The 12900-nt window shown below is 41.9% G+C and overlaps 1 protein-coding gene across 4 annotated transcripts in view; it reads right to left on the reverse strand.

Annotated features, from left to right (window-relative positions):
• Positions 1–12900, reverse strand: part of LOC122574600 (zinc finger protein rotund-like) — a 244176-nt gene that overhangs the window by 114849 nt on the left and 116427 nt on the right. The gene's annotated exons all lie outside the window — the stretch shown is intronic.

Here is a 12900-nt window from a genome sequence, read left to right on the forward strand (position 1 = left end):
GAAAAGATAGCTGAACGCGTAGTGGAAGTAGATATCATTGAAGTTTTCTTACATATATATGTATTTGTAAATGCGAATATTAATTTCAATTGGCTGTGTACAACTAAGTGATTGCGGATTTTGCCATTACCACGTAACGGCAAAATAATTATAAATAATTATAAAGACAAGTGAAGCTGAAATAAGTGAAGTTTAAATGAGTGTTTTCTTTGTCGACCTACTTTTGATGTTTAATTCTTAATAGCACACGTAGGACAGTGCTCCTCTTTTTCTATATTTGAAGTTATTCTTCTATTTACATTTTTCTACATTTCGTATCTCTTTTATTTATTAAATAGGTGTCCATTTCTCGATTTACTTTTGACGGCAAATTTTTAGTAGTACACGTAATGTAATCTCTCTTTCCTATCATCATTGATGATGATAGGAAAGTATCATTGATGAGGGGCCTGGGGGGTGTCGTGTGAATTATGAACGAGCGGTTGCTGAGCATGTATGTAATGAGGCTGGGACAAAAGACAAGGGGTTGCTAAGGGACAAAGAACGAATTAATAACAGCAACAGAGTTGAGATGTCACAGAGTGCGCATTGCGTTGATGAGAGTCATTGATCAATTATTTAGTTGTGTTGATTATTATACATTTGCTGCGATTAGTTCATGTTTAGCCAACATTATTCTCTGTTTAATCAACGCCTGTTCAATCTACTTATCATTAGTAAACTAATTAAAGTAGTCACGATGCTACACTATGTTTAAATTGATTCTTCTGTTCCTAATCTTCCGTATCGTCTACGATGCTGCTTCCAGTACCTTGCGAGCTTAAATATCGCGTTGTATTTTAAGAGGTAGACGCGTCGTACGATTTTGGTATTTACAGCTACACGTTCGAATCGCTTGGCGGCCGAGACTCCTACAAGCGAACTAGAGTTGTAAAAATAAATCCCGACAGTTATTGCACAATATATAAAATATTGCGAATATATAAAAATGATTCGCTCATGACGACAGCAAGTTTGTCGCGACTACAATTTTGTGTCTGAAAACAGGTTGTTTCCATCACTGGTATATTCGCTGTAGTTTCGTTCTAGAATCAAATAACGTAACTTGTTTCTTATTTTCTTCGTTTCTCAGCTCGATTCCAAAAGCTATATCAATCACGATAAATTTGCAAAATAGTATGAAATACTACAAGGAATCCTGATTTCCTATTTGGTCGTAAAACTACATCGACTACGTTACATTTATAAAACAATATCAAATCCCACGACGAATCCTAATTTCTCTAGGCAATTGCGAAACTAAGCTACCGTATGAACCTGTTTTTGCACGCTGGATGCGTATCATGCAAAAAGAGAATCGTGTGAAAAGGGTCACGAAAAAATTGGTGTGGAACGAGGTATAAAACTTGTATTAAACTGACGCCAGTTATACAGCAGGCAATTTAAAATACAGAAACGCATTCGCTAAAAACATTTTGTTTAATAAAACACGTATAACACACGTGCTTAAGAAAGGACGATTTTCAAGCATCCGCGTAGGATACTAACTAGCCAACTAATTATTACCGTGCGTTTTTGTAATCGCGTACGACTAAATCAAACGTGTAAATGCGAACAAAACGTGTTAAAAGAACTGCGCGTTTCAAAGAACCGTGTAAGAAGAGTATCGCGTAGAAAAAGTCAGCAGGTGCAATTACATTAAATAACAGAAAATAAGACCAGAAAATAAGTCGACGAGAAGATCATGATTCATCGTCTTTCATCGATGAACGACGTAACATCGTCGAATGGCAATCACCGAAAACCGCGTAAAGAGTATCAATAATTGATAAATGGAGTATCGTAGCGAAGGACGAAGGTTGGTGAGCTGGTGGAAGCGAGGTGGAGTGTGGAAAGTAGTCGACGTAGCGAACTGGTGGAGGCGTGGGCAGCGAGGATCGAGGATGGCAAAGAGGACGGCGAGGGGTAAAAAGCACCGTCTAGACACAACATAGACGAGGGTGGCGGGCTTAGCCTGCGACCTTGGGCATCACTCGGCCTTCTACAGAGACAAACAATCCAACCCCCTGAACCATCTTTTTCGCTCATAAATTGTTAGGCGAAAACGCGTACTTCAGTCATAGGGGATGGAAAAGTTGTAATATAAAGGGGTTGTTTAAATCACGCGACGAAAGAATTCATTTGAGGGAAATTGAGCGAGATTTGATAAAATGAACCGAGCAACTGATATCTTTCGCTGTATGTTAATTTAATTAATGTAAAAAAGAATCTCGCGCGATTTAATTAATGTTTCATAAAATACACGCGAGTAACTGGTTATTAATACAACACAGCTACCAGTGTATAAAATCAGAATAAAAAATCTTGCACAATAGCGAAACGTTCGACGATGAAACAAACGGAATTTTACAAGTAATTTCGATCGATTATAAATTATCTGATTATCTTGTTAGAGGTGTATGATTTATAACAAGTATTTTGTCAATTTATCAGTAGTATTAATTCACGAATTATCGTCCGAGAAGATTCGTATTTTTCCAAATCGTAGGACATGATGCAACGAAAAGCAACGATGAGGGAATTATTAAGCCGTTTCTTAAAAATTCCTTTCCATAATCGAGTTTATTAAAAAAACAGAATTCAATAATCGAATAATTCTCCGAGAAGATGCTTAATAAACCGAATCTAATCAAATTGACCGCTAAAAACATTTTATCCGCATTGGAAAATAAAATTTACATACGAAAAACTCCGCCCGACTCTTCCCCAAATCCAGTCAACCCGAAAATGAAATTTTACTCTCGTTAAACGTAAAACTATAAATCGAACGTCATGAAAGGAAGGCTTCTTAATCTTTCGAATTTGTACACAGTAAATCACCAGCCGTCCCACTAATTGCCTACAGAAGAAAGTTCTTTCCCTCGATTGACGGCTCCCATAACACGAAGTCCAGGCTGTCCAGGCTGGAAACCATGGGCGGTTTAAAAAGCCAACGAAATACACGTACGACAAGGGGGACATCGGGGATGCCAGGAACATTAAGGGATGACCTCGTTTCCCTTCTCACGACCTCCTGAACCACAAACGACCGCGTACCACCCTCCGACAGGTCTCCGCAACTCGCAGGACCTTGCGTGTGGTCACGTATCCATCTCGAAGGACTCGGAATGCTCGAAGTAAAGGGTGGCCTATTCCGGACGAGGGATCGCGTTACACGAACGATAAAGTAAACGCGACCATTCGAATTCCTCTGTTCTTTCTACGTTATTCCTTGGTAAAATTGCTCGCAGTAGACTTTCTGATATATAGCTGACGTGTCTGAAATATTTGGCGAGCGATTTCACCTTGATAACGAAGCTTTTAATTCCTTCGAGAACGATCGTGTAATTTCTGTACCATTGCCATTTCACGACTATGATAAGATGGTAGAAACGTAATAAATAAATTATATTTCTGTATTATCGTAAATACGGGTATTTTCGCAGGTAATTTTATTCAATTTAATCCCTCTGAGAACGGCGGTGTAATTTTTTCTGTATTTTATAATTGTTGCAATGTGATAAAAAAAAAAGATAATAGATAAATTAAGTGTACGTGCTGTAAATACAGAGCTGTTTCTAAGATAATTTTATTAAATATTGCAATTTTTGTAACACTATTCGTGCTGCTCCAGCGTTCTCTAACGAAGGTGGCAATTTTTTGCGGAGACCAATGGTCATTTTTTGAAAACCAGTTAATAGCAAGACACAAGTCTTATTTAATTTATTATATATTTAATTTAGACTCTGTACAGAGGAGAAAGGAAATTAGTTTGGCAAATATCGCAACAAATATTTATAGATTAACGATTGAAAATGGTATATGGAAGGACGAAACGAGAACTTGATCGTAAAACAATCGAGCAATAATACTGAAAAGCCATCAACCTTGTCGTAAGTCGATGTCGAAGGTGATTCGTCGATCGACCTAGTTCGGTAAGTACGAATCGATAGCGGGCCACTCGGTGCGACTGAATTTTACGCCCCCATAAATCCGAGGGTGTAGGACCGACCTAGAAACCGAGCTAAGGGACACCATAAGGCGTCGAAAGGGCAATGCTTTCGTCGGTCGCTCCACAGGTGGCTCGTGAAACGATCCGATTCTTGTGAGAAAGTCCAAGAACGTGAAGGGATATGCATTTTCCGTGCGAGGATGGTCAGCGCAGCCCTAACGCCGTCGAAAGCTCACCCTCTCGCGAACGACCGGATAAAATCCCTTCCAGATATTGCGATCCTGTCCACCGACACTTTTATTGAAACAAAATTTCGATGTTTCTCCCATTCTATTTGCCTGTTGATCCGTGCATTTGCGAAATTCCTTATTTCATTGAAATTTCTCTATTTACTTTTATCGATGCTGATGATTGAATTTGAACGTTTGGAAAGATAATTAATCGTGTATCATATTTCGTAATTATTTTTACTGCGATAAAACGTAGGATATAGGACGAAAAGATTTCGTTTCTATTTTTTGGTGTTATAAAAATTGTCCGGACGAAAGATGTTTGAAAATATAAAGTACCTTTTATGGAAATTTAGAACTTTGCCAATTGCAAATTATTGTATTCCAAAGGATCTGAATTTTCTAGTTTCGTGTTCCGAAAATGTGAATGCTTTTAAAAAATAAGATCCAAGTAGGCGAGGTGCGTACAAAGTATCGATTAATTTTAGAAATTTGAAAGTGCCATTGTGAGTTACCATGTTTTAAAATTATTCCAAGCTCCTCTAGATTTTGGACATTTAACGAAACTAGTTCATTTCCATATCCTCGTGTTCTAAAAATTCTCAACTACTTCCAAGAGAAACAGGCGTAGTAAATTGTTCGTATCAACCAATTAATCAAGTTGAAAATTGTACAATCTCTGTCGTTGCAGGTAGCCATATTTTAAAGTCAGTCTCATTAGAAGCACACACGCAACACTTGTCGAAAAGATTCTGCTTCTGTTCTAAAAACTTTCACCGCCTTAAGTAAAACCGTCCGAAGGTGGGAAGATCTTTCACACGACGGAAAAAAATCATGAGTGTTTTGAAGCACAGTCCGGAAATGGGTACTATCCGTTTCTATTTTAAAATCGTGAACGAGAGGAGACAGAAAGTTGGAGGAGCGAGCTCAGGCCGAAGGAAATCGTTGTTGAGCAGGAACAGACCGATTCATCCCTTAAATCCATCCATCCGCTGGCAGATGGAATCGAGATCGGTCACGTGACGGTTCAAATTGGATCTGGTAATGAGAAGAATAATTGAAGAGCCTGGAAGTCGAGCGACCGAGTAATGTCGCCCTTTGACATTTGTCTGACATTTCCTACAAGGGTTGCCGACCTAAATCCCTTTAAGTCGAACCGACCTTACATTATATTTACACGAGAAAAAGCGGAAAGGAACTTTGGTTAGTTGCATTCTATTATATATCAGGATCATCAACCAAAACGAGATTTATATACAGCAGAGGACGAAACGAGGTTTAAATATACGTGGTACAGAAAAAATTTGGTATTTTGCAAATTGCAAAACAGATTGTACTTGAGAAATATAACGTACACCGCAGAGTAAGGAAGTGTCAACAATATGGTGAAAAACGTCTAATATAAATGTTACCATTATGTGCATGTATTAGAGATAAATTACCTACTTAGCTTTCAATTTCCTTTTCTTCGCTACTGTATATAAATATTCATCGATCTTTTCTAAACTTAGATTGAAAGATTAATCCTATTAATTATCCTACTGATAATTAAAGAGCACAGGAATATAAGAGGGTTAAGTAACTCAATCTAATATCAGTCACGGATCTTGAAACGTGTCATCCGGCGAACAGTCGCTTAAATTTCTTAATAATTCAATAAGAGAATCAGCCTTATTGGTATGACGAGCACGTTCAAATTTAAAAGTAAAGTTTCAACAAAGAGGGCGAGGGGTACGAGCGAAAAATAGACTGCAACGGATGTAATATGTATACCGGTACACGGCCCTCCTTATAACGCTGGGAGCTCTGACATTCGGTAAACCAAGAAGCTTTCCACCTCCTCTAAAGCTCCTACTGTGCAGCTTTATTAAAAACCGAAGTCAGAGACCCAGTAAAATTTCTCCACTCGAGGCCTCTCCATTCCGTCACTGAGGCACGAAGCGAGTTCGTTGATCGAAATATCCACGATCACCCTCCAGCTACTCCCGCATCCCCTTTTCCAAGCCACGTTTTTCGTGGACACGAAACACAGGCCCTTCAAAAATTCAACTCGATAATTTCCATCGAGCCGGAAACACGACGGCGTGGGACGAAGAGGGTGGGGATGGGGGAGGTTGCGTCGTCCGATGCAACCCTTACGTCCAGGCGAAAAAAAGGAAGAAGAGGGAGGGCGAGAGGATAGAGACACGAGGGAGGACGGAAAAGGCGAAAAGGAGGGAAAAAATGGAAATACATGCTCGACGATCCCCGGATTGGTAATCCAACCTACCCACGAGCAGCTCGAAGGGAAGATAAAGAAGGGAAAAAAAATACATTTTAGCTCGCATCCAGGCGCTGCAGCCACTCTCTCCTCTCGCTTCGAAACCCCCTTGGCTATCCTCTCTCTCTCTTTCTCTATTCCGTACGTCGGTGTAGGTGGTCGGGCCGATAGTCGAGAGAGCGTCCCGATAGCAAAAGGACGCCGACGCCCGGCATCGGAGGGTGGCCGGGGAAAAAAAGATCACAAGGACGGGGGTAAAAAGGAAGAAGGGGTTCGTTCGTTCGTTCGTTCGACGGATGAAGAGAGAACGCGACGGGGACGAAGATAGAGAGCGAAGAGTAGATCGAAGGAGAGCAAGAAACCTGGCTGGATGAAAAAGAAAGGGAGAAGAGACAGAGGAAGAGGGCGCTCCGTGCCGCCTGAGCGGCGGGGGTTGAAGAGGGGGCAGGCGAAACCGGCTGGGGGAGGGAAAAAGGTGGAAAAAAAAATAGCGGAGCCGAGGAAACGGGAGGAAAAAATCGGCCAGCCTCCAGGAAGGAGGAGCGCGGCTGGGGAACCAGGGGCGGAAAGATAGAAACGGAGGGGGTGGAAGGATCGCGTAAGGCTGCCAGGAAAGAACAAAGAAGAGAGGTGCGATAGGAATAATAGCCGATAGAGAACGATGAATTTTCTCTACTAGGGGTGAATTGAAAAATCGTCACTGTAAATGTTTCCTTTTAGACATGACGCCTGCAACTTGAATTATTTTCTCGATACAATTATAATCGAATTATCCGTCGTGACTGAATCTTCTGTAACTTCCACTGACATCCGAGTTAACGTTATAACTTTTGATTTGCTATTCTAAATCTTATGAAAGGGACGAACCACTATTCTCCGGAAAGAAATTTCTCCAATATCTGAGATTGATAAACAGACGGTACAAAATAGCTGGACTACCTTCGCCAGTGAATTTACACGCAACGTCCGAATAACGGTTAATCGAACGAACGAAAGCTCATCTCCTTGAAACTAACAAGACACCTCTACCATTAAAATCCCCCACCCCGAAAAATTCAAGCTCTCGAAAGGACAAGAAGAAGAGTGGTACGTTCCCCGGTGTCCGGCGCGAGATAGACGTCGGAGGGGGCGACAGCCAGAGGGGTTGGAAGGGCCGCGGGGCAGAGGGGTTCGGTGGAAGAGGCGCAAAAAGACGAAAGGGAAGAAGACACAGTGCTCGAAGGGGTTGCGGAGAGGGCGGGGGTTGGGAGGGTGGAAGAAAAAGGGGAAGGCGAACACGGCGAGAGAAAGAGATAGGAGCGCGGTACGAAAAGTGGGTGGTCGGGTGAGAGAAAGGGATAAAAAAAGGAGAAGAAGAGGGGTGGGCAGAGGAGGCTAAGGGGCGAAGGAGAGAAAGAGAGGAGAAAACGAGGGGCCCACACGGTGCACATGCGTGACCGTCCGTCCGCGTACGAGGCGGCGTGTATTGATCAACCAAAGAGCGCCACGACGCCGGGCGTCCTTTCTGCGAGCCTTGCTTTTTTCGGCACGACGGCCAAGGGTGGAGGAGCTGCTAGATGCTGGCGGACGAAGGGGGCGAGTTCACCGTTCCGTGGCGAGGAACGCCGAGCGACGAAGGGAGGCCGCGTCGCGACCTAGCCCAACAGGACGCTCGTGACGTCACCCTCTCTCTTTTCTTTATCTGTCGTTATTTGCCACCCTAAAGCCTCCCAACCCCTTGGCTTCGCGCGGTCGTTCCTTTCGACCGTGGTCCTCCAGACCTGACAACCGGCTCGTTAAGCAGGAATTTTCGTGACAGTCGATGCGAAGCTGCTTCCATCGGGGATGCTTTCTTCGAGATAGAAAGTTCCAGCGGATGACCGTGTTAGTCACGATGTTCAGGACAGTAGGTGTTCCTTTCTGGTCTTAGGAGTTTGGCGATTATGTTAGTCAGTTTAGGTTGTGGAATTGTAGTTTTTAATGGCGTAGTTGTGGAAGCACATTCGGAGGAATCGCTCGACGCTTCTTTCGTAGCTATCCCGCCTTTCGCGTAGATACTTATAAAGTTGGAAGGAATGGGGATATTTATAGCACTTAGATAAAGCACTTTTTATTAAGTCACGGGCAAGTTCTTTGTGTCTCAGACCTACATAGCGAGCTTAAATTATTCTAGTACATTTTTGTACCATGCTAAAATAGTACGTGAGCTGTTTTATTTACCGTTTAGAACAATTACACACTATATCATTGCTCGGTCGTCGAAGGATCGATAAAGAAGTACGATAAATATGAGTGAATACGTCAAAAAAGCTTCTGACGAGGAAAGAAAATGAAAATCTTATAGAAATTGATAGGAAGAATTGTTAAACCAATCAACCGATCAGGAATTAGATTAGAACTTCAGCTGACTGGAAAAGTAACTGTACCAAAGGCCAATTTTTGGAAATAAGGATAATTACTTAAAATAAAATCGTACCAGCCATAAATCATGTTTTGATTTGAATCGTGATTGTAATACAAAGTAAGCATCGTGATCAATGTAAGTTAGGGAAATTTTCATGCGGAGCATACCTAACGCGATTCTCGTCGGTGGTGAAAGTTAAAGCTTCACTTTCATCGTGAGCAAATTCTCCGCGGAACACGGTAACTAAGTGAACGGTAATTGTTTAACGAAATTATAACAAGCATCGTTGTGGAAACGAGTTTAAAATTCCGGGGGAGAGAAAAGAGCGGCAGGGCGAAATATTTTCCATGCTAAACACCGGAAATTACGTTCCATCGTGAACGAGCTTTTCCCTTTAATTTTTCCACCCCTACCCCCTTTTCTTTGTATCCTTTATCCTGCTCTATTTTCCATTTCCTTTATTTTATTTTTAGTATTTCTGTCGTAAGAAGGAAGAAGGGGAAGAAAAGTGGGCCGTGAAAATGCGAGAAAAGTGGGAAACTTTCCAAGTTCCTTCGCGGATATAATTTCGTTAAGAACTCTTCCCGGAGACTATGATTGCTCGTTTTTAAACCTCTTTTTCTTTCAATTTGCTCTCCTTTCATTAATTCATTCTCGTTGTTGTTACAATGTTTCCTTCGTTAACGTCAACTGAGTGTAAAATCCCGCGTTTTATCCCAGTGACGAGATTAAACGAAATGCTGTTCCTTCCAAGATAATCAATTCCTTCTTCATTCAGTATACAAACCTCACTCAGCCAAAGAATACCGGAGAACAATGACGTATTTTATTTAGTAAACCGTGAATTTTTTCCCTATTTGGTAGCACAACCTAATCCCAACTTAACCCTTTCGGTGCTACAGTTGTACTCGTCCAGATCAAATGCAATATAAACACATTCTATGTACGTATTTATGATTATTATTTCTTCAAGACGTTAAATCTTTCTATCTTTCTATCTATCGCTTTTGGAAAGGAACCGACGTTTAGCGAAGATGTTTATAAAGTACATCCGTGACGGTATATTTACCGATTCATTCGCGTAATCTCAAAATTTTTGTCGACGAATAAATAAGTCTCATGCTGCGTAAAACGATTTAAATGTCGATGTACATCAAATATATACACACGATAAAAGAGTGTTCTCATTTCACAAGATGAGCCTACGTCTTCAGAAACTATTAACTGCACTATAACTGCAGAAAGGGTTCAAGAAATTTCTAACTGTAATTATAAAAAGATTCTACGATCTCCTAAGAATACATCTCTCAAGTACTACACGGAGTAATGGGAAAAATCCTACGAGTTATTAGCGTCTTCTATGTTTCTCAAGCTACCCCTCGGATTAACCCTTGTATTTTGCTTTTGATTTTTCTATCGCCCACGGCACAGCTCAGGGTTCATCGATCCGAACCGATGACTCGAATCCCCAAAGTAGGCTAGGCCGTTCGATTCTTGTCAATCTTTCATAGTCAACGTCACTTTTCCACAGCCAAGCCTAATCTGTGAGTACCAACTTCCTTCGATACTCCCTTACGTTAGTTCTTTTTTACGTGGATTTCTTCGGTGGCCAGTGGCCATGTTTAAGCAAAGCGTTTTTCACCATGAGAAAGATTAAGGATCACCGGTTGATCTTACGCTCGACCCCTTTTAAACACCTCTGGCGACAAGCAAGCTGCGTTGAATTTTTTACGTCGCCGCTTAGACGATGCTTAAGTATTATTACAGCACGTTTAAAACGTATTCCGTGGCCAACTTGAATCTGTTGGTATTTTATGATATGAATTTACGAGTCCTTGGCGAAATTGCAGGAAATCGTTGATAGACAACGAAGCTTTAATTTATGGCAGAGGAACCTTGAAATACTTTTTTAGCTCTTCTGTAATGCCTACGACTTTTTACGTGCCACTTTTACGACACGATCATCCGATACTGATGAAATTGTACGAGATCGTTGCTAGCAAACGAAACTCTAATTTACGAAAGAGGAATCTTTCTTAGATACTTTTAACATACTTTGTGCGTACAAAAACTAATCAATGTATTTCTAGATTTACGAATAATTCTCCTCTGCTTTCTTAATTTTTGACGAACGAAAGCAAGTACAACTTTAGTAGGAATATTATCGGGTTCTTCGTGCCTCGAAACGAAATTACCGAGAACAGCGACGACTGATGTTCCATATGAATTCGATAATCTAATCGGGCAATCTCGACCTTAACAAACGCTACGAATATTTCAAATCGATGACAAATTCCCATTTCCATCTCGCTATCTCCCCGTACCACATATATTTCACGTTCGGACGAGTGAATATTTTGAAAAAGACACGGTCGAAAGGGCGCTGTGTCTTTTTTCCACTGTGAAACGAGACTCTGTTTTCTCGCAGGCGATCGCCACTTTGGCTGGCAAAGTGCATCCACGGTGTGTATCTCGTCGGCTGACGGGTCGATTCAATGTTTAGAGAGGATTACTTAATTCTTAATGCCCCTAAAGGGCCTCTCGTGTTTAACTATCCGCCGGGAATCAACAATTCCCTGGATCCTCGAGTGCTATCTGTCGCGATGGATTTAGCCCCGTTGCGTTCGATCCTGCGATCCGACGCTTCAGCAAGGCTTAATTGCGCCTCGATGGAAGAATAATCGACTGTATTCTATGACCCTTCGACGCTCTTTTCTTCCACCCCTTTTTTTTCATAGTTATGGGAAAATAAGTTAGTTCGAGTAGCTTTGAGCGAAACAATTTCGTACTTGAGCATACACCACATATTTTCTGTGGAGAGCAATAAACGTAATGATCTTTAATGTTTGAGATTCCTCTCCAATTTTCTTCCTTCCATTCGTTCCCTCTTCGCTCTTTTGCTTTCATTCTCTTCCCATCCTTCGTTTCTTATTTTCTTCCTTCCTCCCCCTCGTTAACTTAATTTTTTTTCCGTCTTCTTCCCTCCCCTTTCCACTTTCCCTATTCTCCTTCTCCTGCGAAATGAGTACGTAACAGGAAATTACGACTAGTCCGACCAAACACTTAAGCAGCGTTTTATTCCGAACGTTTCTGGCGATGGAAGAAACACAGCGCGTCTAACAACATCCATCACACACGATATTACCAAACGTAGAATACAGAAATCTTCTATATTCTCAGAAACGGGTATGCAAAATATACAGGATTCGATAGAAGAAAGTAGACAAAGAATTGCTTATTTATTTATTTATAAACTTCCGACGTACTATGTTCGCCACTCGCGTCATTTGCCGTGTACAGTCTCCAATTTCCAACAGCGAGCAACGTCTACCAACACAGTCGTACCGCATGCGCGATCATCAAAAGTTCGCCAAGCCGTGGGACTGAAGCGTTAATTTTGGATCATCCTGCAACTATGTATCGGTGTATTGTATCCAGGGGAAGCCATAAACGAAGGAAACGTCGAGGAGTCTGTCTGAAGAGAGTCCCTTGACTGGCATTAGAGGCTGACCCAAAAGACTGATCGTCCTCGTTGGTCGTCATCTTAATGACTTATAGCCAGGCCGGCACTAATGACACAAGTCAGGGACGACGATCCGGTGGGTCTCCCCGTGGACCAACGATTCTTAGAACAAGTCTAGATCGTGAAACAGGGTGAACAGACTCGAAACATCGCTGTGTAACACGATGGAGTCGGGTTTCGAGTCGTGACAGAACGAGACTACGCGATCGACCGGGCCAAGGTCTTCGACTTCCACTCGGCTCACCGAGGGTCCTGATAAATTGCTGGCAGCTGGCAAAACTCTCCTTCTCCTCCGCCCTCTTCAAGGGGTTACACGCTGGCACACGTGGCCGCGTGAACCAACCGGCATGGGACCTGTTCTTTCACATTCGACCTAGACACCTTTACACGTACGCGAACTTTCAACTTCGCCATGGACATTTGGTTAAGGTGGGTACAAATCGTTCGATGAAAAGATATTTAGCGGTTTGATGTTTGAAAGAGCCAACGAATAAAATGGCAGAGAGTTGTCAG

This window comes from Bombus pyrosoma, linkage group LG14, assembly GCF_014825855.1.
Source record: "Bombus pyrosoma isolate SC7728 linkage group LG14, ASM1482585v1, whole genome shotgun sequence".
Classification (NCBI taxonomy): domain Eukaryota; kingdom Metazoa; phylum Arthropoda; class Insecta; order Hymenoptera; family Apidae; genus Bombus; species Bombus pyrosoma.